The 12766-nt window shown below is 47.9% G+C and overlaps 1 protein-coding gene across 2 annotated transcripts in view; it reads right to left on the bottom strand.

Moving 5' to 3' along the window:
• GALNT2 (polypeptide N-acetylgalactosaminyltransferase 2) overlaps nt 1-12766 on the bottom strand; it is a 762087-nt gene that overhangs the window by 421632 nt on the left and 327689 nt on the right. The window lies entirely within an intron of this gene.

The following is a 12766-nucleotide window of genomic DNA, read 5'->3' as shown; positions in this document are numbered from 1 at the left end:
TCCCCAGTCCTTGAGCAGTACAGTGGGTCTCTTTTAGAACAGCCGGATCCACTTTGTGTCCGTTTAAATATGAAAGTATTTTACTCCTATTTATCACATTGTTGATTACCTGCATGTTCCAACTAATTACATTCAGAGCAGCCATAAGCGTAATCCGCCCACCTACAGAATAAATCACAATCACTAGATACCTGGGAAAAAGACCAATAGAGCAACAAGAACACTGAGAACAGTGGATGTAAACCATCTCCATCTCAAGAGACGCACCGCATCCACCCTGAAAAACATCCAACAGATTCCACCCGAAGGTCCGGTGACTTGCCCAGTGGTGGAACACTAGGGTGGCTGTAGCTCTGCCGAGAGCCGAGGCCTTAAGAGCACTACCCCTGCCTCCCCACTAATAAAAAACCAATGAACCCCCACCCCCCCTCCAGGTAGAGCCTACAATATCTTCTATAGCACAGTAACAATTCTACAACACTTAGGTATGCCAATACCATCCCCATATTATGCAAGCAGGCACATTGTTCACTATTAGTATCCCCACTTCCCTGCGGAAACCCAACAAGCAAGCAAGCCCAACCAGACAGCAGCCCAGCCATGGCACAGACTGCACAACCCTCAATTTCTGCTCCAAATGCCTGGAGGGCCACGATCATGACCGACGCTGTTCTCACTAAACCACAATATCTCCTCCAATGTCAGGGTGCCATCTGTGTCCACACATCCTACATATCAGGAGGTGCGTTAGTTTCAGTTCGAGCGATTTCTGTTCTGGACAAAACCGTCACGTTCCTTGTACCACATCTGCCCCCACTCAGGCCTGGGCTCCAGCCAGTTCCAGGCTTCACTCGGACTGTGAAAAAAAAAAATAGCAACCCTCTTCCAGCACTTTTAGTTTGGCTCGATAAAACATTTATTGACAAGCTTCCTCCTCGCAGCATCGTATGATTTGTGCTGGCTCTGTACCTCTAGAGTTTAGTCCAGTAAACACCATGATTGTTTAACTGCCCACAGTGTAGGCCAAGCACCGTCCGGTGCCTTGTAGGATTGCATCCCTGTCACAAGGTTTCACCACAATGGGCCACAGGGGTGCACCCGCCAGGGTATCTGATCCCCACTGTTTCCTCCCCTGGTTAGTTGCAGAGCCATTGCCGACTATTGCCCTACCTCCACTGTTATAACCCCACTCACTTGTTTCTATGCTCCCTAAACTTATTCTTCCGCCTATGATAGTAAAGCACTCGATTGCTTCCCGAAGGTAGGTCTGCACTCAATACCCTAATAAAGTGACCTGAAGCTCCCTCAATTGAGAACAATTTCGATAGGCCTTTGATCTCTATGGTGCCCGCAATAGGTTCCTCCAGAAATCGCTTCATATTATGCTTTCCTTACCCTCTGCCACTCCCGAATGCTCACATTTCTCCTTAGGTGACCCTCCACACCCTTTGCCCTCTCCTCCAGGGATCTTGTTGCTGGGATAAGAGCTTAACGCCTGAACTGTAGCACCGTAACAGTGTCCTCCACATCTCCCACTCTGCCAAACATCTGTAACTCTCACCTTTGAGGTCTGCTCTGATCAAGGAAAACAACGCCCACAGTTTGTACTTTATTTTCAAGTGAGGACCTGAATTCCTGAAGAATCTCAAGCAGCTTCTCGTGTGTTCTGTCACTGCATCTCCACCGGCCTCTCCTGGAGATTGCTGTACTTGTTTGAGCTGCTTGCCCTCAACACCCATGCACCAGTCAAGCTCCTTGTTAGGATGACTCCAGAAATCTGACGCCAGCGATTTCCATCTATTAAGATGATGTTCGCCAAAAAGAGCACCAATCAGCCATCGATCTCCACTAGATCTCATCCCACTTCCCAGTCTCCTGCACAAATTGAAACGGGAACCTACACTGTTAATTCACCACCCCTCTTTTCCAACTGAGGAGATCAGATAACCCCTGTACAACCACCCCAATGCCACTCATCCGGACTCTGAGTAATTCCCACTGTACATCAAACCTCACACAGTCCAACATATGAGGCACAGTCTCTGGGCACCTGCAAGCCTCACACACCGCTGATGTACCTACCCATCAAACACTTCCATCCCGCCAACCCTGCATGACCCACCATAGACGATACAAAATAGTTTCCTCTCTTCATGACAACTCTACCCCCCCCTCAAACGCCAAAACCCGCACTTCCCTGCACACTGCATACAACTGCTGTCCTTTTGAACTCATATCCCATTGATCCTGCCACATATCCTTAATTTTCCCCACGCACCATCACCTGTATCTCAGCCACACGCAATGGAACTTTCACATCCACCTCCGCCCGCAACGTGGCCCCATACGCAGCCCGATCCACCAACTCATTACCAAAGACCCCCAATGACTGGGAACCCAAGCCAACTCCACCATGGTACGGGGAATTGTGATAGGAGGGATATAGTTGTGCTCATTAGACAGCAATTAGAACAGTGTTGCTGGAGGTACCGTTCAATCTGCTGACCTTTAACCAGGAGGGCGGTACACACCAGTCAGCTCGCTGTGTGTTCCCCCAAGCTCCATGTTCTTGTAATTGCATGTACCCAGGCAGAACGCCCACCAGTAGAGAGCCATAGGCCAATGCAATCTCCAGCCCCATGCACTGATATGGCAGCCAGTGAGGGCCAATGGCACCCTCAGCACCCAAACTACCGCATCCAGGTTGTTTCACACATTGAGACAATACACTTCAGTTTACCATGTGTTGCATTCATCGCCAGCTCTTGGTGAGGCGCCATTACATACAATAATCCTGGGTCCCCAGTCTGGGCCAGTCAGGAGCAAAGCAAGACTCCCAGACAGCCCAGAGACAATGGTCTGTACCTTTCCCAAACACCCAACCTGCTCCTTCTCACTGTATGGGCCACAACAGTCTTCTCTGCAGCATCAGGAGCAGGGAACCAGCGCAGGGGCCAGTTGCCAGATCAGCCTTTGCAACACTGGCCGCATGATTACACTCCTAGGCTCTCAATGAATGCCCTGTGCCGGCCTACCGGGTCTGTAGCTGGGCCACAATCCAAGATGGCAGTCGGCATGCCACCACTGCCCAAGCTCCATGCCCGTGGCGCTTAGTTCACTAAAAACTCGCTCAGTGCTTGCCGCTCACATTTACAGCTTGGCACAACCCTTTCCAACCTCCGTGGGGTGCTGGGAGCAGGATATATGCAGGTTTTTATCGACTAGGGCAGAGCCCCGAGCCTCCACATGCACGCAGCTGGATTCTTGGCCTTCCAACTAAAAGTTTATCGCCAACCCTCTGCACACTTTGGAATCTGTGCTTGCAATGCTTGTACTCTTTCTAGAGTACGATAAGCTATTTCCCTCAGGTTTGTAAAACAAACTCCTAGAAATCTTTTAGTTTTTCTTCTGACAAGGCTAGATTTCTTTCTGTTGATCCCAGACTCTGCAGCAAGTTTGTCTCTTGTGTATGAAGTAGACACACTTCTGCACTTTCCAGTCATCAGCTAGCCCTCTAGATGAGTTTATACTGAATTGTTTTGCGATGCAGGTGTGCTGCCACGACTGCGAGCACTTTGGTGCGATGCCGAAGCAATTCCTAAAGTAGAAACTGAATTGGAAAGGTCTTCAGATCTATTTTGAAGCAGAGATACTTGCAATAGCCTTGGAACATTGAAATGTTAAAGTATTCATCTTGCATATCCATTGTGGTCATGTTTTCGGACTTTAGTAGAGTTATCTAAAACCACAATAATTCAGGACAACTGAGGCCATATCTGTTGGCTGGCCCCAAGGCCGTCTAGAACCGCCTTTTGGTCTGGTCTTTTTTGGGTAAGAAAATAAATACACCGAGTGAATCTCAACATGCATTGATGGAACATGTTCTATCACGCTTTTTAAGAGGAGTGCTTGGATTTCCTCTTGTAGCAGAGTTAAAGGTCACAAAAGTATTCTTGTCTCTGGCAGATGTGGCTTTGATAGCAGCTCGATAGAGTATACCTCTGATTGTACTTAAAACAGACTGGTCTGTCATCCCCTCCCGTGTGTGCGTATGAGGTTATGCAACCCCCTCTCCTCCTCCCTACTGGGGTTACCTAGGAGGGGACCACCACCGGAGAGTTATTTTGCAGTCGTGTCTGCCTCTCTGGAAGCTTGGCCTATGTTGTGTGCTCTGCCTCCAAGCTGTTGGCGATGAGCTCCAAAAGCTCCTGTTCCCTGAACCCAGGTTTACCAGATTGATAACTTGTGAGAGTTGTCCTCCGACTAAAAGGTTGTCCCCGAAAGGATTGCTTGGCGGATAAAGGGCCCCTTTGTTGGCAAGCCTTTCCAGAAATGCGTCCCAAGCTTTATTGTTCCGTTCTCTTCTTTGGCTTTCCAGAGCCTCACCTAGAGTTGCGCCAAATAAAAATGTATCTTCGATGTATTTACTTTTTGTTATAGTAGGCTAGCTAGAGTCTCATGTTTGAAGTCGGACTTGCTGAGCCATGCACATGCCGTTTAATAGTTGTCCACGCCACCATTCTGCCAGCATTGCCCGAGTATAATGAATTTTTAATTTACGACTTTAGCAGATGGTTTTCAATCCATGAACATTTTAATCGTGGCTGATGTGTATGGCTCAGACACTAGTCAACTTCATCGAAGTGGTCTCTTAACTGTGCGATAAGGGCTGGGGAATTAGAGTTGCACAGTTCATAAGATGCTAAAGTGCCCATTTTTCTGCCGAACGCTTCATTTATTTTTCTGGAGGTTCGTTAGTCGATAGGGGACCAGTTTTCCTTGCAGTAGCGACTACCCGGAAGTCTGCCTTTAAACGTCCTTGAACTTAAAGAGGATTACTTGGAGCTGGTTTGTATTTTCTCTATTCTGGGGTTGACCGGTTTAGTCTGCACCTGATTGATTAGTGTGTTACCCTCTTATGTATACTTTGGAGTAAGGAAACGGAAACTGAAAAAAGTATTTTTTTTCTCATGCGAAATCTTGGCTTTAAAATTTTTCTTCAGACTAATTTGCTTTTATATTGAACCTAGCAGCTGGCCACTGAAGACGCTCTGCATAAATATAATGTATCAATTTCTTATATAACGCTGCATACCCCTGGGTCTCAAAGCGCTGAAATAATAGATGACATTATACCACAGAGCGGTTGGTACACAACTGATCAACCTCAGAAAGATGACAGACCAAGTGGACCTGCCAGGATTCAAGCCTGCCACAGCAGGCTGCACATATCGGGGGTGAGCGCTTAACTCGCTGTGCTATCTGACCAGCATTGATCCTCTTTACGAGAGTACGTTATTGTGGTTGAAGTGGGGGTGTTATACAATATTTGCTGATGGAAAATGAGTATACGCTCCTCCTCTAAGATGACTGTCTCCATTGCATAACTCCAATAAGAAGGCCAGATTCACAAACAAGCGCAAACCAAAGCATGCACTAATTTTATTGCTGAAATGTTCAGATCCCCTCATTCTCCAAGGTGACAAGGATTTCAGGAGGGGCTGACAATAGCGCAAAGATTTGCTGCCAATCCCCCTTACGTACACTCCCAACACTAATGTTTGACAAGCAACATAGTTGCTGGGAGCCTGTTTCCTTAGCTTCGCGTTCTTCCACTGCAGCAGTCTCACCCAACGATTTTTCTCCCTGCATGGCATATGATCCCAGCGCCTAGACCTTTGCTCTGTAAGAGTTCTCGGTTTAAACAGCTTACATGCTCAACGCAGAGGCTCGTAGTGGTCCCATGGAAGGCAACTCTGGCACACACTGTGCATGCTCTTCCAAAGGAGACAGGATGAATTAGACCAGAAAAAGACAGAGCGGTGCTGCAGCACAAATTGTCTTTCCAGAACACCGATCCGTGAAGACACAAGACACTATGTCCAGTTTGCATTGCATGCTCACAAGGAATGCATGTTTGGACTACTATTACAGGCATGTTTGATAAATTGGCACTTTTTATGTAAAGGAGCCAGCATCGACCTTCAGCGCACCTGCATTATTTACCACCTAGCTTTAGGACAATTGGAGGACTCCTTCAATGGCAAGTTCAAACTGCGGTTAATTACAGACAAAACCAACAGGGATCAGCACAGGAACAGGAAGAATCCATGTGCAACTCATCCGTCATCGGCTCGCAGGCCTGTTATACACTACAATTGCGTCAGAATGACGTCCCAACCTGGGCCTTCTCCAGGCAACCTATCGGCTCTCCTAATAGGATACGGAGCCCTTTACCACCTATGGTGGACACTATAGATGTTATTCTACTGGCCATCGCATGTCAGGTGGTTTGTCTGGTCCATCCCCAAGTCACTATAACAAAGTTGCAGTGTGGTGGGCTTACCATTGGCTCTAACCCGCTGCTACCCACCCCTAGGATACTAAACCTTAGTCTATGAGAGTGCTCCTTTGCTCGGTGCAAGTCTTCTCATATTTCAGCACATTTGTTGCAGTCTTCTGTCTGGTAGCCTGAGATGGGCTCTTTCCCAGTGCTGGTCGTTGTCCATTGTCTGCTTCGGCCGGGTCACGTGTTCAGAGACCAGGAATTTGAGCTGTGCAGCTCTGAATTATGAGGAATTATTCGCATTTACTGCAGCTGGTGCCTTTGTCTGGGGAATGGAATGCCATCTGCATCTCATGGCCTTGCTGCAGGTCCTGTCTCACACGTCTTGCTCTCTGTCCATCTTGAATTCAGATCAACTCTGCTCTTGCTAAGGGGCTTGTGGCCCGTTGTGATTTTCCTAAACCATTACATAGTGCGGTTCCTACAATATCCACGCTAAACTACATTCTCCATAGGTTAGTCACACTTGGCCCTTTCAGGTCACATAGGTGCTCCTGCAGTTCCATAGGGTTATTCGCATGTAAGCATCTGCAAGCTTTGCTCAGGATCTCTGGCTTTCTGCAGTTTCTGCATTTGGCTAAAATAAAAGCAAAGACAGTATGTATATGTGTCCGTCCTCCAATTATAGAACTTACGCTCACGTTCATGTATCTCTCGACATACATGTCAACCGTGTCTGTTGGGAATTCGTCAAAAAATAGAATGGGTGATTGCAGTCTTCCCTGGCCTCCTTCCGCGTCATGAATTTATAGGAGGGGGAGGAGAGGGTAGGCTTCCCCCATCCCTCTTCAGTACAAACTGCGCTTATTGGGGCATTGTGATCGCCAGCACTCAGGGTTGCCCAAAACAAAAAACACTTCAAACTTGCAAGTGGGTGCGCTGTCCCTCACTCGCCACACCCCGCTTTCCCCCACCCCCAACATGATCAAAGCGGGACTTATAGCAATGCTTTGGGTCTGCCTGGAGAAACTCTGCTGGCAAGTGGTAGATTTTTTAAAGTTTCCGGATCTGTTTTCAGGCTGAGTTGTCGTGCCGGCATCGGTGCCTGTCTGCCGTGGCAGGTTGGATGAACCACAAATGGCTGAAGCTCAATGGAGACAAAACTGAAGTACTGGTAGTGGGTTCTCCTCTTGACACCTCACTGGGCCGTTTATTTTTGGCAGTCTTCTCTTGGCCCGGTTCCGGTTGCTAAGGTAAAGAATTTGAGGGTGGTTATTTCTGCTATCCTTTCTATGGAAGCACAAGTTTCAGCTGTCTGTCAAGCCGGCCATTTCCATCTTAAAATGCTAAGAAAGGTGCTTCCCCTTGTACCCCGGATCCTGCAGACGTTGGTGGTGGCAGCCCTGGTCCCGAGTCACTTGGACTATTGTAATAAACTATATCTTGCCCAGCCTAAAGGCATAGTCCAGCGGCTTGAGCGCCTGCAAAACCAGGCCGCTTGGGTGCCTACGGGTTCTCCTTATGGGGCTTATATCTTGTTTGTTCTGCTCTTTTTGCATTGGTTGCCCATCACTCAGCACATTGGGTTCAAGGCTCTTTGCCTGGTACACCGCGCCTTGCATAATCAATGGGCTGAATACCTGCGCGCTAAATTCACTCGTTATCTCCCCACTCGGTCGCCAAGATCTGCCTCGGCGGAGTCTGCTTCGTGTTCCTCCATTTCGCCGTTCTCACATTGGAGGTGGGTTTTTTCGGTAGCTGCAGCCCAACCTATGGAATGACCTGTCGTTGACTTTGAAAAACCTGCCAAATCACCTGGCGTTCAAAAAGGCTTTAAAAACCTATCTGTTTTAGATGACTTAGCTAGTTGGCTATGGATCACTGTCCTCTCTCCAGCGCCATTATACCCCCTGGGTGACAGAGCGCATTATACATTTCCATAACATTTAAAAAAGGAAAATTGTGGAGAACAAATAGTGTCCGGGATGACTTGGTTTTAACAAGGATGCTTCAGGGACCGGTCTGTTCCTTCTGAATCGTAGACTCCCACCCACAGGGCTCAGGACATTCGTTTTACTTCTCAGCTTTAAAAAAAAAAAAAAAGATAGAAAACGCACTAAATAAACCTGGTTTAAAGCAAACTTACAATGTTTGTTTTGTTTTTTTCAATCCTACATACTGCAGACTAGATGTGGTTGAGTAACTGAATAATCAGTAGATGTGGTTGAGTAACTGAATAATCAGCTGTGGTATCGGGACCCTTGCATTCTAATACAGGTTCCCCACTTGAACAAGTAGTGTGATCTTTGGCACGTCACTATCACCTCAGGCCTCTTTTGCATGCTCAGCCACAAATCGGGGCACTTGAAGGCAGGGTAACCCCAATATTAAAGGCTTTCAGCACAAATGCACAAGACATGTATTTGCAAGTTATTTGGGGGGCTGCACTTTTTTTGCAAAGACTGGTGATTTAAACTCTTAAATGTGGGTGCTTTGAGTACTGTGGGGGAGGAGAGCATGCAGCACCCCAGCACACGAACAGGTGGATGAACGAATGAGTGCACAGAAGCAGTGACTATTATGCTTCTTAGCAATCTTTCTTCTGAAACCCTAGAGGTGGCAGCTGGAGTGCATGGACGTTCAAAGTAGGGATTCACGTATCATGCTGGATGGATGAAAAATTGTGGGCATTCTTAGGTTCCTATGATGCCCTCTGCTTTTATGTAAATTGACAGGCTTGCGTTCTATGAACAGATGCTGTGTTGCATGACCTGGCCTGGAGCAACACCCCTCAATGCCCCCTTCCAAACCTCTGCAGGCCCCCCAAGGAGGAGAGGGTGCACTCAGCACATGTCTACCATATACAGCACTGCCAAAGAAACTTAGTATTGCACAGTGAGCAGAATTTAAACAGGGTATTCTCCAAAGGCCAAAATCGAAAACGAGCAAGCTTAATGAGACAATACTGTGGAAATGGCAGTTTCTATGCCTCCTTTTTATTTGCAAAATAGTACATGACTTAATTTCCCCACTGTATTCAATGTATTGCAAAACTTCATTTTCCAAAGTATTGGGTGATTTTTCCCAAATGTATTTTCCTCTGTGTCCCCTGCAATGTGTGGGTGGAGGGTTGTGGACCCAAGCCATGATCCCACCAAATAACTAGTTCTATCTGTTGCTCAGCTGCAGCCTGCAAACCCCTTCAAGTGTTCCTCTCACTCGCCCCATGCTAGAATTATTCCCCCCTTTGTTTTAGCATGAAGTCTTTATGAACCCTGCAAAACCAGTTCCACTTGTGTCCATCAGGATGGGGCACTTTCGAAAGCAACTTGTCCACACAATGCAATAATCTTGAGTCGGCAAGCAATCCCCTGTTGTGGGAACCTCCTCCATTCCCTAGTCCAACAAGTAACCTCCCATTTGGCCCCAACTGCCATGCACAGTATAATTTCATCCCCCCCATACCCTACAATGAACATCCCCTCTGGGCTCAAACTGCCAACTCCCCATGCCTGGTAATCACACAGAATATCCGAAAGTGTGTCCCGCTCTGCATCCCATCGCCCCTGGAAACGACCCTGGCAACACTTGCCCAAATAAACACTTGCCTGGGTGAGAGGCCGGCCCTGCTGCAGTGGGTGGGACAAAACAGCCTTGTGTAAGACTGCTGGCGGTGTGGTCTTCTGATGTGGGTTGGCTGCAGAGGCCCTTCTGGCAGGTACTGCCGCCCCCTCCCCCCAGTCTGGCTTTCTCCTCCCCTGGTTGCCTCCCTCCCCAACACTGCTATTTTTCCACCAGTGGGTCTCCTGGCCTCTATCTTCTCTGCTTCTCTCTCCTGGCCTCCTTCACTGCTTCTCTATCCTGGCCCCTCAGCCTGTCTCCCTGTGCGCGTCTCTCTCCCTGTACATCTGCGCCAGCCTCCTCATTTTCCTACTCACCATCTCCAATCCTTCCCAGTCTCCCTGCTGTCCTCCCCCACCCCCCTTTGCATCCCAGGGTACTCCCCAGGCCCTGGGTTCCATATCAGTGGGCGTTCCTAGCTAGTTCAGTGTGTCAAAACTATCCTGCTGGCAATGAGCTTACTTCTCTTCCTGTAATAAATCTGTTCCTGGTTTCTACAAAGATTTTGGTGTCTTCATTGTGTTCCCACTTTTCAGTGTAGCCTGCCTGTTATTACCAGAGGGGGGGGACCCAGTCCGTCTGCATACACGAAGCATGCTCACCAGGTCGGTTGACTAACTGGTCCAAAACTGTGGCTCTGTCTGTATCCCTCACGTCCTCCTTCATTTTGGCCTGCCTCCCACTAATAAAGGGGTTTAGAGATAGTGTACAAATTAAGCAATTAAAATATGCAATCTTTTCACCTTCCCCTACACTCCCTACTAGTCCCCTTTTGGTGTGGTATGCCTTTCGAGTATGCTGCTGCTCTGGACCGCTACTGCCTCCACCATTTGTATTGGTGTACATGCAATATCATTTGACGTTTTGACCAGACACTCCAGGTTTTGCTGCAACCTAATGGTGGAAAAACAATCTGCTGAGAAATGAGGGATCATGGGTATGCGTGCACTTAAAAGTAAAGTTAGTGTGACAGGTACATATATCCAGGGATCCACACTATGCAGGGATCTACACTCTCTACTCGAAGCCCCTTTTATGAATTTGAAAACGTAATATCAGTAGATGGTGGTCTATGCAAACCATGTCAATCTAATCAGATTCACATGGTACATCCCTTTTTGGCGCCGCCAATTTCGGCGCGGGCCGGTTTGGCGCGACAGCCAGTTCGGCGCACCCATTTTGGCGCAGAAGCCTTTCTGGCGCCGCCGATTAGGCGCGAGGGACGTTTGGACGTGTCCGACATTGCAGCCACGTCTAAACTCCCTCATGCCAAATTTAAAAGCATAATTATTTTCAAATGCATCACGTTGACAGGTACTGTGCCTGTCAACGTGTTGCATTTGAAAAGAATTGTGCAGAACCAAGCCCCCCCCCGCCCCCACCTCATGTGCAGGGCAGCAGAAACAAGCCCCCCCCCCTGTGCAAGAAATGCAGAACCAAGTCCCCCCCCCCCTCCCCCCTGTGTAAGGGCATGGAACCCTCTCGCAGAAGCATTTACAAAATAAAAACGTTATCACAGATGCTGCATTGGCCATGATTAGCAACAAGTGGAAAAAAAATGCGCACAAATCCAGTCACCCCACCTGTGGCAGTCACCATGTTCTTCATCACCTGGTGCCCTTATGGGATACCTAATTCCCTAGGGCCACACCGGTCCCAAATACTTAAACGATTGTCCTTATGAGCCATCACACGCTCATCTGCCACAGACAGTAGGAATGTGTGCCCTGGACATAGGAAGTTTAAAATAAAAAAGCATGTGGCTTTATACAAGCAGGGCCTGAGCTAGGAGTGTGGCTCAGCCATATCACTGCAGGCTGCAAGACATGGTCTAATGCGCTTAGGACATCCGTGCAGACGCCTCTTGGCGCTGGAGAGCTTTGGGTGCATAACTCCGGAGTCCTGGCGAAACAAGATTTGTATAATTAATGAAAGAATAGATATATTTTATAGAAGAGGTAGTATTTCTATCTCTGACCTTGCGTTCTTTGCCACGACAGTTGCGCAGATCATATGGCGATGCTGTCCCGTTTGATCACTTACGGCGCTGGAAAGCAAGGACCCTGTCAAGTTTCGGGGGTGTGCGCCATGAAAGGAACTGATTATTTCGAAACACCTCCCCCGCTCCTTGCACCATGCCCATGTATTTGTCAATACCCCTGACATATGCCGGGGTTGCTGCTGAGGGGGAACACGCCGAGTGATGCCGGACTGCTGCATGACTCTAAAAACACACGAACTGCACATGTGGGCAATCTGTGTATTTCAACAGTTTAGCCACTACCCACCCCCCTTCCCCCAACTCCTTGTTCACAATGCGGTCAATATCCGCGCCAAAACATCCTGACGCCAGAACAACCCAGCGGCGAACTGGTCGTCCCAAAATGGGCGCGGCAAAACAGGCTCCGCGGCCAATAGGCCGCGCCAAATCATCCTGCTTCGGATTCACAAGCCTCAATTAAAAATATAAAAACTTACACACAAAAGTGGAGCTGGTATCAATGGGTGCAATATATACACACATTTTAATACAAATCTATACAATGTCTGGCTGCAAATAAAAGACTGCAAGCAGCTTCATGTTAGGAAACAGCAATTGTCTACTACCAAGGCAGAGTCTTTGGGGGTTAGGGAGGTAAATACAAAAATCAGGACTCCAAGATGGGCTTCTCAACATAAATGGTGAAGCTTACTCTTTTGTAGTGAGGGCCTAAACTACTTTGAGCCAAATCTGCGTAGAGGGAGGGCACTGTGGGAATTGGCTTTAAATAAAAAATACATTAAACAAATATATATCACAGCCGAGAAGGGGGCTGCTCAAGCAAAATATGCTACAGTTGCAAGTGTTGAAAGGCGTCC

Source organism: Ambystoma mexicanum, chromosome 4p (genome assembly GCF_040938575.1).
Source record: "Ambystoma mexicanum isolate Mex_15411 chromosome 4p, UKY_AmexF1_1, whole genome shotgun sequence".
Taxonomy (NCBI): Eukaryota; Metazoa; Chordata; class Amphibia; order Caudata; family Ambystomatidae; genus Ambystoma; species Ambystoma mexicanum.
The sequence above is the reverse complement of the archived record's forward strand: the minus strand, read 5'-3'. Positions and strand labels throughout refer to the sequence as shown.